This window comes from Bos mutus, chromosome 17 (assembly GCF_027580195.1).
Source record: "Bos mutus isolate GX-2022 chromosome 17, NWIPB_WYAK_1.1, whole genome shotgun sequence".
Taxonomy (NCBI): domain Eukaryota; kingdom Metazoa; phylum Chordata; class Mammalia; order Artiodactyla; family Bovidae; genus Bos; species Bos mutus.
Window position 1 is genome coordinate 2,932,070 of NC_091633.1, and position 14,657 is coordinate 2,946,726.

At 48.7% G+C, this 14,657-nt stretch overlaps 1 long non-coding RNA gene across 1 annotated transcript; it reads left to right on the forward strand.

Moving 5' to 3' along the window:
• The first annotated feature begins 10,082 nt into the window (after nucleotides 1-10,082).
• LOC138991455 (uncharacterized) lies at nucleotides 10,083-11,986 on the forward strand. The gene is made up of 3 exons (XR_011467397.1): nucleotides 10,083-10,192; nucleotides 10,974-11,050; nucleotides 11,854-11,986. It is a non-coding gene; the product is annotated as an uncharacterized lncRNA (long non-coding RNA).
• Nucleotides 11,987-14,657: the final 2,671 nt, after the last annotated feature.

A 14,657-nucleotide genomic window follows, 5' to 3' on the forward strand; every position in this document is an offset into this window, starting at 1 on the left:
TACATTTTTAGATAGTCTTAAGTATCTTCCCACCAGATACTAATTACAAAGATACCTTTTACCATAGAGAAACCTCCTTAAAACAAGTGATATATATCTATATATATCAGTTATAAAAAAGAACAAAATTTTCTCATTTGCAGGAACATGGATGGACTTGGAAGTCAATACAGTAAGTGAAATAAGTCCAGCAAAGGTTAACACTGTATGATGTTACCTGTATGTGGAATGTAGAAAATATAATGGGGCTTCCCTGGTGGCTCAGACAGTAAAGAGTTTGCCTGCAGTGAGGGAGACCCGGGTTTGATCCCTGGGTTGGGAAGATTCCCTGGAGAAAGAAATGACAAAGCACTCCAGTATCCTTGCCTGGAAAATTCAACGGACTGAGGAGCCTGGTGGGCTACACAGTCCATGGGGTCACAAAGAGTCAGACATATATATGTGTGTGTGTGTATGTGTGTGTGTGTGTGTGTATATATGTGTGTGTATATATAAACAAAAAATAAAGAAGTAGACACATAGATACAGAGAACAAACTAGTGGGTACTAGTTGGGGGACAAGGTAGGGATAGGGGAGTGGGTGGTATTGGGTGTAAGACCAATATTGGGTGTAAGACCTTTTGAGGATGTATTGTACCAGACATGGAGAATATAGCTAAAGTTTTGTAATAATTATAAATGTAACATTTACAATTGCATAAAATTTTTTAAAAATTAGATAAGCTAAAAATCTTGACAAAGTGACACATTAATATATAGCTCCTTTGGATGACACCTTCTCTACCACTGCTCATTTTTCTCTTCTAATTTGAGAGAATATTTCAAGTCTCTGTATATTCCAGATTATTCTCACCTCAAAAGCCACCTCTCCCAAGAAGCTCTACATAATCTCTACCGCTACAAGTTGCGTCTTCCTCCCTTGAAATCCCACGACCCTTACTGGCACCTCTCTTAGGGCATTTATCACCTCGTGGTGGACATCTATGACATCGTCCACCCAGCCCCACTGTCCAGCTCTTTTTCCTCTCTCCCTGACTCCAACCATGATGTTCTTACTAGGAGCTGCCATGTTGTTACAGATCACACTCCAAGCGACAGTTGATTGGTCTAGGGGGTAGACTTCTGACTCTGCTGGGCCAATCGGACACTTAGTTCCAGAGGGGGACGGGAACTGAGTCCCTCCCCCACTGGAACTGAGAAGTTCATTGGTCTGTTCCTGGTTCCTGGAGCCTTGAGATAGGAAATATGGAAGCCATTAGCCATTGTGTCCTCTGACACATGGAGGAACTCTGTCTGCAACTAGAGAGAGAAGATGGCTAACACAGCAAAAGAAGGAGGGAGAGAGAGCTGGTTCCATCTGGCTTTTTTGCTTGGATTTGTGGTTTTTTGTTTGTTTGCTTGTTTAAGTAGCAGATTAATTTTTCACAATTTTGGAAGTCTGAGATCAGGCTGCCAGCATGGCTGTTTTGGTGAAGGCCTATTTCTTGGATTGAGACAGCAGCTTTCTAATTGTATTCTTACTTGGTAAGAGCAAAGAGAGGACTCTGATTCTATCTGCTCTTGAAGTTTTCCATCGTTTCCAGGAATAGTTGATTGGTTGGTTGGCCCTGCTGTCTACTAGGTACCTCTCAGAATCCAAGCTTCTGATAAAATCTCCTTCCAATAAATCTTTATTAAGGTAGCCAGCATAGTTTTCTGTGGCTTTCAGTCGAAAGATACTCAGAGTATAACTACTCTGCGTTATTTACATCAATGTTTTACCTCTCCCTCTCATCTGGGGATCGCCAAATGTCCACCTTCGATACAGTTCTGCCTGGCCTGCAGCTGGTGAGAAAACTGGGACAGTTACTTACAAAGATAATTTTCAAAAATTACTAAATTCTGAGATTAGTCCTTTTTAAATTTTATGGTGACAGAAAGTAATGCTCTATTTCACCTTTTCTTTAATGTTCTTTGACAAATAACAATGTGTTGGCAACTGTATGCCTCTTTCAGGGATGTGAAATCCCAGAGTCTGGGGAACGCTGTCCAGGTATTGATTCCTTTGGCAGGGCCCTCGCCTGGCTCCTCCCGAAGCTCCTGGCATAGCGCAGGGTAGGAGATGCCTCCAAAAGTGAGTGAGATGAGCTAATGGGTTTAGAGAGCAGTTCTGGTCTCCTGCCTGTGACGAGATGATCTGATTTAAAACTATTACAGCTTGTTCATTCATTCTTATATGATTTTTCAAAGGAAGCTTCATTTTTTAAAATTTACGTATTTATTTTATTTTTGGCTGCGCTGAGTCTTCATTGCTGTGCAGGCTTTTCTCTAGTTGCAGCGCACGGGCTTCTCATTGCAGTGGTTTCTTTGGAGCTTGGGCTCCAGGTGCATGGGCTTCGGTAGTTGCAGCACATGGGCTCAGTAGTTGTGGCTTAGTTACTCCAAGGCATGAGGCATCTTCTCAGACCAGGGATCGAACCTGTGTCTTCTGCATTGTCAGGTAGATTCTTTACCACTGAGCCACCAGGGAAGCCCCCCTCCCTGCCCCAATTTCTTTATATATTTGCATAATATCTCACTAGACTTGCCTGACTTTTCCTTTTAAGTGGACATCAGATAATTTTCCCCTTTATCCTAATTGTCAAGGAATGGCGTGGCTAGGAGGAAAGCTCAGAACGAGCTCACTGTGGTGGGATAGAACACTGGAATGGAATTCAGACAGCACTGTAGTCCAGCTCTGGCTTCCCCTCCAGCTGGCTCCAAGGTCTTAGGCTGCTGCTGCTGCTGCTAAGTCGCTTCAGTCATGTCCGACTCTGTGCGACCCCATAGACGGCAGCCCACCAGGCTCCCCCGTCCCTGGGATTCTCCAGGCAAGAACACTGGAGTGGGTTGCCATTTCCTTCTCCAATGCATGAAAGTGAAAAGTGAAAGTGAAGTCGCTCAGTCGTGTCCAACTCTTAGCGACCCCATGGACTGCAGCCTACCAAGCTCCTCCGTCCATGGGATTTTCTAGGCAAGAGTACTGGAGTGGGGTGCCATTGCCTTCTCCGAAGATCTTAGGCAACCTGCTTCATTTCTGTGAGCCTTGGTATCCCCATCTGTGAAAAGGGAATGATATCTAGTCTTCCTTCTGTATAGGACTGATAGGGGCTGAGTAAGGCTTTGGCAGCAATTTGGGAATTGGACATGGAGGAAACAGGTACCGAGCGTTGTTTTACAGGAGCTGTTGGGGGCATTGGATAGGGAAATGATTAAGAAATAGAAATGGAATTCAGGGAAGTGCAGGGGAGTGGCAAAGGGCTTCTAGCTAGTCCTGGTTCTGTCTGTTACTTGCATGTGACCTCACCTCTCTGTGCCTCAGTTTCTTTATCTGGAAACCCAGGTCCCACTGTCAGGAAGTAACTCTTCCTGATCCTTCACACAGGGTATCAAAGTATGTGGACAGCTAGTTGGAGAGAGAGGAGCACTCTGGGGGGCGGAGTCTGCATGAGGAAGGCTTGCAGTTAGGAATTACTGGATAAGAAATACTGGTCTCACGTGTTTCGTTTCATGGGGACAATCATAAGATTGGTTTGGCCAAAAAGCTTGGTTATGGAAAACTCTAACGAACTTCTTTGACCAGCCTGAAACTTCTCTATCGTGATGAGAATTAAACAAGATAATGTAGAGCACTTAGCACAGGCTGGCACATCGCAGACTCAGTAATGATGCTTGTCCTTGCTGCTCTTGTTTTATTTTACAGATAAGGAAAATGGAGCCTCCGAGAAGGTGTTGCGGCCAGCCCAGGCACACAGCCATCAGTGGTCGAGCAGGATTTGAATCCACGTCTTCCTGACTCTGAGGCCAGGCTCTGAACCACTGTGTTACAGTCACCCCATTGTGGGGCCTCTTTGCCAGACCCCAGCTGCCGGCCTGACTCAGCATCTGTGGGTGGCCTCGCTCCAGTGCATGGGCAGCAGAGCCAGTGAGAAGCCTCCCAGTTCCTTGAAAACCAAATATGGCCAGACCAGGCCCTCGGAGGTCTGACCCCCAGGCTGGGCCTGCTCCTGCCTGCTCCTCTGTGCTGTGGGGCCCTGCTCACTGTGCAGCCTCCTGGCTCTGCCCCAGAGGACTCTGGGAGAGCCCCCATCCAGATCCCCCTCTTCATAGGATCTTGTTGAGCAAGTTACTGAAGGAGAACACGCAAGACCAGTGTCTCTTCTGTGCTGTGGTGATTCCCAGCTCCAAGCCTTGCTCACACAGTCCTCTCCGCCCGGACTTCCTCTCCCTCTCTAACCAGCTCTTATGCATTCTTTGGTGCCCAGTGTGAGTTGTCAGGACATGTGTGACCCTGAGTAAATCTCTCATCCTCTCCATCCATCCGTCCATCCATTCACCCATCCTTCCATCCAGTGAGCACTTGCAAGGTGCCAAGCATTTTGACATATAGTCACTCCTTCCAGACTAGAAGCTCCTTGAGAATTGCAGACCAGAGGTAGAAGATAATTGTTCAACTCATATCCATGGGCCAAGTCTTGTCCATACCATAGTCCTGGTGAGGCTCTTATCATGATCACCCCCTTTTCACAGTTGGAAAGACTGTACTCAGATAGTTCAGTTCAGTCGCTCAGTCGTGTCTCACTCTTTGCTACCCCATGGACCTCAGCACGCCAGGCTTCCCTGTCCATCACCTGGAGCCTACTCAAACTCATGTCCATTGAGTCAGTGATGCCATCCAACCATCTCATCCTCTGTTGTCCCTTTCTCCTCTTGCCTTCAATCTTTCCCAGAATCAGAGTCTTTTCCAATGAGTCAGTTCTTCCCATAAGGTGGCCAAAGTATCAGAGCTCCAGCTTCAGCATCAGTCCTTTGAATGACTATTCAGAACTGATTCCTTTAAGAATGACTGGACTCCTTGCAGTCCAAGGGACTCTCAAGAGTCTTCTCTGACACTGTACTCAGACAGTGGATGTCCAAAGGACTCAGCAGAGGGGACTTCCCTGGTGGTCCAGTGGTTAAGAATCTGCCTTGCAATGCAGGGGACAAGGGTTCAATCCCTGGTTGGGGAACTAAGATCCCACATTCTGAGGAGGCAGCAGCCCGTAGGCTACAACTAGAGAGTCTGTGCGCTGCCATGAAAGATCCCATATGCCAAAACTAAGACTCAACACAGCCACATAAATAAATATTTAAAACAAATACACCCCCCACCCCGGACTCAACAGAGATGAGTAGAGGTGAGGCTTGAACCCTGACCTGTTGGACTCTGGAGGCCAGATTCCTGGCCACTAGGCAGTACTGCCCGCTCCCGTGGAGGGCTGGATGGCGGTGAGACCTGGGTTCTGGGGAAGGGCTGGGCCCACTTCTCCGTCTGCTCCTGGCTCTCGAGTAGTCTCCTTAATCCAGCGCCTTTCCAGTCTGGAGGCAGCTGTTCCTCACTTGTCTTCCCTACTCAGCCCCTCTGTGACCAGAGGTAGTCTGACGCTTGCCAGGGTGGCTGGGGGAGGATTAATTTTTTTTCCCTTGCCTCCCCCTGACTGAGACGTTGAGAATGCCTATCCCATCTCAGCTTTCCAGTTGGTGCTAGTGGTAAAGAACCTGCCTGCCAATGCAGGAGACATAAGATGCTGGTTTGATCCCTGGGTTGGGAAGGTCCCCTGGAGGAGGGCATGGCAACCCACTCCAGTATTCTTGCCTGGAGAATCCCATGGACAGAGGAGTCTGGCGGGCTACAGTCCATAGGGTCATAAAGAGTTGGACAAGACTGAAGTGACTTAGCATGCACAGCATGCACGTCCCATCTCAGAGCCTACAAAGTCCTTTTCAAGATCTCCAATGTTTCACCTCCGCCCTGCAGGGGAGGCAGGGCAGGGAGGCCCTTCCTCATAGTTCCGCTGGGAGAACTATGGCCCCAGCACATCAGGAGGTGGCCCGGCCGCGCCTGAAATCTTTTGCTTCAAGGAATGGAGTGTGGAATTGTCTGCTAGATCTTTCCTGAAGCCATGGTCTGAGGTACTTAAGAGTCTGACAGAGATTCCAGCTCTGCTACCCACTAGCTGTGCAGCCTTGTGGGAGTCACTTCACCTCTCTGAGCTTCAGTCTCCTCCTCTGAAACACGGGGGCAGTGCGACTTAGCATGCACGCATGCTCGTACCCATCTGAGAGAGGCTGGGAGGCTGAAATGAACTAATGCTCGCGAAGCACGTAGCCTGGAACATAGTGGGTGCTCAGACAATGAGGTTATTATTGTTCCAAGTGCATAACATGGAATATCAGATCAGGAGGCTCATCCAGGCCAAGGGTAATAGTCCCTAACATTCCTTTATCATTGCTGTGTACCAGACTCGTTCATCAGAACAACATCCCTGTAATTCAGTGCTTCAAGGAACGGAGTGTGAATTATCTGCTGGATCTTTCCTGAGGCCATGATATGAAATACTTAAGAGTCTGACAGATCCCAGCTCTGCTACCCAACCAGCTCTGCAGCCTTGTGGGAGTTACTTCACTATCTGAACCTCAGTCTCCTCCTCGGAAATATGGGGGCAATGCTAGCAGCCATCTGAAAGAGGTTGGGAAGATGAAATGAACTAATGAACTGATTTTACAGATGGGGTAACTGAGGCTCAGAGAGGGAAAATGACTCGCCCTAACTCCCTGCCCAGTGAGAGGAAGAGCCTGGGCATGGACTCAAGTCTGTGTCTACAACATCAGCTTGGAGCCACTGTGCTGGATTCTCCCTCACGCTAAGGCCCAGAAAGGGAAAGAGAGTTACTTGGGGCCCCACAGCAGTTGAGGGTGGGTCAAACCACATTGCAGAGGCCTTTTCCATTCTGGCAGCTCCACATGGGTCTGGATAATTCTCCAGCCCTAGGGCTAAAACTAATACATTCACAGTCCTCAGAACTCAGGTCTGGGGGTCTCATCCACAATCTCAGGTTGCCCCCCAGATCCCATCTTCCCCAGACATCCCATGGTCATCCCTTCCCCACCGCAAGCTTTCCACATGGACCCCCCCTTTGAAAAAAAAATCAGCTGAAACTTTGGCCAAAGAAAACTCATTGATGCCCACAAACCAGCCAGCCAGGGAGGAGGCTGCCCTGGAATGTTGGAGGGGGGTCATCAAGCTGTTTGTGAGCTGGCCAGCCGAGAAATAAGAGCAGCTACCATTTTTGGTGAAAGCCATAACTCCCTCTATGGGAAAGGATCCAGGGCAGGCCAGTTTAGAGGCTCCAGCCTCAGTTTCCCCTTCATCACCACCATGGAATTTATGGGGTTTGAATAACTTCAGCTATTAATTCAACAAATATCGGTTGGGTGCCTGCTGTGTGCCAGGCACTGAGCTGGCTGCTTGGGGGCACAGTGGGGTGAGAGCTGAGCCCTGTCCTCCAGGACTCACTTTCCAGCAGAAGGCAATCTCTCGGTAAGTCTCTCAAAGAACCAGAGCCTGGTGGTCCAGGCCCACAATGCTAGATCAATACTCTTGGGTCTGGATGGGTTTCAGAATTCAGAAATTTGGGGAATCTTAAATGGTGATGGGGTGGGGTCTGGGCCCACTCATTCCAATCAAACAACAGATATTGCTGTAGTGAGAAGTGTGAGCATTGGTAAATAAAAGTTCTACACAGCTTCAGTCCATTTGGGTCAGATTTTGCCTCCAAATGAGTTTTCCTGGAGGCTACAGAAAAGCTCTTGGTTGTCTAGGTGTTCTGGACTATGGTGTGGAAGGTAGGTGTTAAGGACCTGATTCCTCTCCCCAATATACAGATGAGAAAACTGAGACACAGGGCAGAGGAATCACATGCCCAAGTTCCTGGAGCAAGCAAATGGTAGGTGGGAATGCCGGCCTCAGTGACTCTAAATTTAGGGCTTGCCACCGCCAGGGACCCTGCCTGGGAGAGAAGCAGGGGCGGAGGAGAGAAGGTTCCTTGGCTCAGCCTCCATGCCCCAGCAGCCAGTTCTGCCAGGAAGGAGTTAAGCCCCACCTGGGCCTCAGCCAGGCCTCTGCACCGCGTCTCCTTGCAGGGCCTGCCTGTCTGGGGCCTGTTTACCAGGCCGTGCTTGCATCACCGGCTTCGACGTGCAGTGCAAACACACTCACATTCTTGGGTCATGAGAAATGCACAGTTGCGGTGACATCATGCCCAGAGAGGAGGTTTTTGCCAGCCTCCTGCTGCCCACAGTCAGAGCTGTTTAATTAGCACTCTTAACTGGAACTCTTGTCTTCCTATAAAAACCAACTGGAGGAACTCTCATGGGTGGAGATGCTGGGGGTTGGAGTGTGTGTGTGTTTTAAGGGATAAAAATAGCCCATCTGGGACTCCTTTTGGGGTATTTGTAAGTATTAACGCATCACTGTTTATATTAAATCTATGTCACTCGGACATTTTCGTCTGAATCTGGCTTGGAGATGGGACCAGAGAAACCACCCGTGTCCTTTTGTTCCCTCTAGTTTTTCCTTTTGGGAGGGAGACACGTAGGCCAAGTGAAAGGGCCCTTGGAGACCATTCAGACCAACCCTTCATTATGCAACCAAGGAAAGGGAGGCCCAGAGAGGCAGGGCCTTCCCTGAGGCCACACAGCAAGTCTCCATGTTCCCACAGCCCGTGCACGCATTTTGCAGCGCTGCCCTCACCCCCAACTTTGGTTTTGTGAGTTGGCTTTTCAGGGTGTTGAGAAGAGAGGTGCTTCCGGCTAGAAACTTCCTAGGTATGTTTGAGATTAGAGTGGAGATGATGGTGGTGGTGGTGGGAACAGAGAAGACCGATTGGGACACAGGAAACCTCAACCTCACCCACTTTGCCTCCCCAATAAAACCTCATCCAGGCTTTGAAATGTCTGTTCCTCTCCCTAGACAGTCCCAGTCTCCTTTTGCCCAAGAAATACTCCCACTGGCCTCCTTTTCGTGACTATTGAAGACTTATTTCCCACAGAGTGGGTGCTAGAGTATTCGCAAATGAAAATAGAAGACACTCAGTTAAGTCTGACTTTCAGACATACAAAAAGTAGTATTTTCATACAAATATGTCCCATGCGATTTTTTTTTTTTTTTTTTTTTTGCTATACTGCATGACTTGCGGAAACTTAGTTCCCCAACTAGGGATTGAACTTTCACCCTTGGCAGCGACAGGAGGAGGTCCTATGCCAGGGAATTCCCTGTCTCGTGCATACTGAGACAGAGAGCTATCTGGCAGCCCTATTCTCTTTCATCCTTGTCATCATGACTGTGGCTGACACACTCGACCATCTTCCCATCAGCCTTCCTTCTCCTTCTTCATTAACTGAGCCCTGATTTTGTCTGGAGCCGCATTGTGTCCCAGGCGATGAATCATGTATGTATAAGCTAGTCCTGACAACTCTGGTCTCCTTTGCTTTCCCAAATTCCCCTGCAGTCAAGGATGATCTGGTGACTGCAAGTTTCTTGACACCTTCCTTTTCAAAAAGAAGAAGCTCACTCCCTCTCCTTGAATATAGGCTGGACTTCCTGACTCATTTCAAAGAGTGACTTCCAAGGCTAGGTCACAAAAACCATTGTTGCCCCGCTCTCTTTGATGACTCACTCTGGGGGAAGTTAGCTGCCATGTTGTGAGAACACTCAACAGCCCTGTGGAGAGGCCCATGTGGGAAGAACTAAGTCCTCCCACCAACAGCCAGCACCAACATGCCAGGCTCATGGGTGAGTGGCTCCAGCCCCAGTCAAGCCTTCACATGATTACAGTATGGGCCAATATTTTGACTGCATCATGACCCAGGGAGATACTCGTATTAATCATAGTTTTAATTTTCTATGTTTTATGATGTTTTAATATCTTTGGGGACTTTGGTGTCTGGGAAGAGACTGCCCCTCCCAAGCCCAGCTCATTCCTAGACATAGTAAACAGCTTGTCCGTGAGCCTACTCTTCATGTACAAACCAACCAACTCTGAGTCCATACCCCCAACTACCTCCTTATCTAACTGTCACATATCAAACCAATATTTCCTGCGCTGTAAGTCAACCCAGGGAGGGGCAGACACTGGACAGCAAGGGGGCAGTCCCTACGCCCCCAAAGCCCACTGGGATTTTTCAAGCTAGCCAGTCCTAAGCTGTTTACTCTGCCCTGGTTTGCCCTTTCCACAGAAGCCCCAGGAAAGGCTGTGCTCTTGAGCTTCTCTACCCTCTCTGGCTCCTGACTCACACTGCTGCTTTCACCTGTAGCCCTGCGTGGCTCACTATACCTTCTGCTTCTAGGGGCACTGTAAGTAACATTAAACTTTTCTTTCAATGATATTGACTTCCCCATGTTGGCACACAGTTACCTTTATAAACTGAGTCAGGCACAGATCACTCCTGAGAGATCCTTATCTAGAACCACCCCACTAAGCCATTCCTGGATACTTGACTCACAGAAACTTCTAGAGATAGTAGATGTTTACTGCAGCAGCTAGGTTTTGGGTAATTTGTTTTACAGCAGTGGATTACTAATGCAGATGGTCATGTGACCTAGTTCCGGCTAATGAGACGTAAGAGAAAACATGCTGAGATGCTTCTAGGGAGCTTCCCTGATAAAAGAATCAGAAGGAAGAGGAGAACTCAGGGGAAGGGTTACAAGGATGATGGTTACAGAAGTGATAGCCATCCTGGGACCATGAGGTTCTCAAATATAACGATGAATGAGTGAAAAAGTAGGAAGAATCCCTGTCTTTTATGACATCATTAAGCTGCTGGAACAACTCTGTGGTCTCCTGCATCCAGATTTGTAGACAAGCAAACAGTAAATATTGGGGTAGGAAATGGCACCCACTCCAGTGTTCTTGCCTGGAGCAAACTATGGGCAGAGGAGCCTGGTGGGCTACAGTCCATGGAGTCCCAGAGTCGGATATGACTTAGCGACTGAGCACAAATAATAAATATTTTTGTAGTTTGAGCCACTGTGTCCTACAACTTGCAGCTTAATGCATCTTTAACTGATAGAATGTGCACGCCCAGTAGCATCTCACTTAATGGGAGTAACTTTATTCAGTGACTTTATTATATAGAATCTGAAATGGAGAGAAAAGGACATCTGAGCACCAAAACCAGCATCACAGTGTCTACACCAAGCCCTTACTCTTAGGTAAGCTTTCTGAGCCTTCACTCATAGCCTTTTTACTTTTACTTTTCATACAGTAATAACCAGCTTTTTTTCCCCTTATTTTTTGGCTGCATCACATGCATATGGGATATTTTCTTAGTTCTCTGACCAGAGATCAAACCCATGCCCTCTGTGGTGGAAGGATAGACTCTTAACCATCGGACCACCAGGGAAATCCCCCAACAAGATTTTCCAGGGTATCTTCCCAGGCCATAGCTTGGAAATCAATCAATCCCATAATTAATCATCTGCTACATGCAAAGCACTGCAGGAGTCACCATGCAGGAGTCGCACAGATGAGTTTCAAGCTGGAAAGCAACATGGTTCAAACTTGAACTGCAATGTCAAGATTGCAGCAAGCCTGGAAAAAAGAGAATGTTTTCTAGTGGAGTGTCAATTTATTAAGGAAGCATATATTTAAAATTATTTCCCATGGAAAATTCCATCTACAGGGCAAATCACTCTAACTCTTCTTATGTGTTGCTAATACTGGTTTCCAAAATACTTGTCTGTTTTGACTTTCTGAACCCCGTAAAAATTTTTAGAAATGAAATAATGTGCCAGGCCTGAGTTCTGAGGAGATGCAGCAGTTCTAAGCTATGCCAAAGCACAATTATTCTGCCTCTAGATCACATAGAATCTGAGGCCCGGGGGAGGAAAAGGAACAGCTCAGTAAACGAGGGGCAGAGTGAGGACTAGAACCCAGGACTGTGTACTTTCCCTTTCTCCGGGCAGCGAGGAAGGCAGTGCTGATTCGCTCAAACCACTCAAACATTTCCTTGCAGGAGGAGCAGAGCCTTGACCCAGTGCTGCGAGCTCCCCCGGGGTCAGGAAGCTCGGCCTCCCCAGGATTTCCTGTGTGTGGGAAAGAAACAGGATGAGTAGATAAATCCTCTGAGGCTTATTTGCAAGTGTGTGAAGACTTCTCCTTGGTGAATCTGCAGCAGCCCTGGCCAAGTGGAGCGACCCGCTGATGTGTTTTGTGCGTTTCTAAAAGTAATAAAAAAAGAATGACCTGCACCCATGAAGCACAAGGCTGGACATGGTAGGGAGAAGAGCGTGGGTCATTGTCCCTGCCCTTGAGAACAGCCTTGGTGTGCGTTCTCCCTGAAATGGACTTTAAGACAAGCATTTAAGAGCAAGTAACCTATCTTGGAGGTAATTCCAGGGCATCCTTGTAGGGGAAGGAAGGGAGGGTAGCCAATAAAGGGAACATTATCCAGGCAGTTGCTGTGATGGGAAACCAGAGCTCAGGAACTCTCAGAGACAGGGTAGAGGAGCCTCACTTAGTCCAACACAGGGGCGAGGGAGCTGGGATACCCATCCTTTGCTGATTGAGTTCTGAGGTGTGGGGGTGGAGGGTGGGGTGAGTGAGAGGGGTAGGAGCCAACTCTCAGGTCACTTCCGGCTTGCCTGCGTGCAGACCTCCAAAACGCTCCTGGGTCCAGAACAATGCCCTTCCCCAAAAGCAGCCTTTGTTGAATCCTGCAGCTGTCAGGGGGATATGGGTGGTGTCTGCTCCGGGGTCTGAACAGTAATTGGTTTTACACTCGCAGGAAAAGACAGACACAGGCCCAGGAGACCTGCCTCCCCTCCCTGTGTGAGGATGTGGAGGCTGTGTACAGTGCAGTAGTCGGGGCGTTTGCCTGTCCAGGTCCCCGTCACCGCTTTCTTCTCATGCTGGGGAACCACGTTGCCCACTGCCACACAGGCACCTGTCTGCCTGAACATCTGCGTCTTCCTCTTCTACACTCAGTGAGACCACATCTCCCAGCCTCCCTTGCGGTTAGGAGGGGTCATGTGACTAATTACCGCCAATGAAATGTGAGCAGAAGGGACGAGCATCTCTCACAGACTTAGGCCACTGAAAGCTTATAGGTTCCCTTCTGTTTCTCTTTCCCTCTCAAGGCGGCCTGGGAGGCCACGTGACGTGGGTGGTGGGCTGTCTTCTGTGGTCCTGGGAGGAAGATGGCATCACACAAATCACTATCGCCAGTTAGCTCTAAGGAGAGAGTTTAGGTGCCTTGGGCACTCTGGTGATCCAGGCCGAGGACACTGCAGGGGCAAAGGCCCTGAAGCAGGAAGAAGGAAGCCAAAGCGAGCCTGTGTGACTAGAGGTAATGAGCAAGGGAGAGTGGCTTCAGAGGAAGATGGCTTAAGATACAAGAGTGGCTTGTATCTTGATCCTTAGACAAGATTCACGGGTTTTGGGGAACAATTTAATGGGCATGGCCCAGACACCTCCTTGGCAGCCTCCTCACTCTTCCTGGGCGCAGAGCACCAGTTTAAGGAACCAGATTGTCAGACACTTCCCTGGTGGCCCAGTGGCTGAGACTCTGTGCTCCCAGCGCAGAGTGCTGGGATTCCATCCCTCCTCGGGGAACTAGATCCCACAAACCACAAGTAAGAGTTCGCATATCACAACCAAAGATCCCACATGCCGCATTTTCAATGAAGACTGAAGGTCTCGGATGTGGCAACTAAGACCCAGTGTAGCCAAAAACCCAAAATAATTAAAAATATGTTTTTAAAAAAGGAAACCAGATTATCCAAGAGGGGTCGAACCTAGAAACTCAGAATGTAGGTGTATGTGCGGTTTGGATGGTCATGGGGTTCACAGAGCCCCGTGTCTGGAGTCCCTTGTCCCAGAGTCAGCACCCCCTGCTTGGTCTGTGGTGGGGGAGGGGCTTTCCTGTGACCCACTTCAGAAGATTGTGGGTCACAAGGCCCGAATTTGGTGAGTCTTGAAATCAGCCGGCCCAGGCCCTCTGGTGACCCGGGTCTCTCTTATCATATCTAGAGAGATGACTCCAATATCAACGATTTAGGCTTTCCTTATGGGTTAGCCTGGGAACCACACCACATTGTTTGGTTAAACCTCGAGTACGGACGGACTTAATAATGAACTGTTGGGCCAGTGCTACTTGCTTGACCTCCAGGGCTGTCTTTTGCTGCCGCTCCCTCTCCCCCAGAGCAGTGTCCTCTCGGGAAATGCAGCTGACCAGGCTGCATCCGTGGGAAGGCCTGGCCCTGCTGAGGCTGCAGGAAATGACCCTCTTAGCAGCCACGAGCTGTGATCCAGAGGACAATGACAGGGGGACGGAAGCCTGTTTGTCCCAGCAAGCTTGTCCCTTTGGGTGTGTGCCAGCTGCTGGGAACACAGCCCTGATGAAGATTCAGTGGAAAAAAAAAAACAAAAACATTTTTAAGAGAATTAACAGACCCTCCTATGGGCTTTAGCCAACTTCAGAGGCGCTGAGGGGTTTTGTTTTCTTTATTGGTGTGTGTATGGGCATGTGCTTTAAAAACATAAATGAGACATAATCAAGAATCTAAGGTTTGGAAGGTCAGCTGTCCCACCCAAGCAGGAGGCCCCCGGTGGCATCTGTCTTCATGTGGCTGAGCCCCCCCTCTCCACACCGCTGTTAATCTCGTCACTTGGCTCTGGCCACTGTCTCCACCCCATCTCCACTTACGACCTAGAATCCAGAGAGTTCTTCTCAGACCCAAATCAGGTCAACACCTCTTGGGCTCTGCAGGCTGGCCCTGTCTCTCCACTTATCACCTGTAATGCCACCTCCTCCAAGGG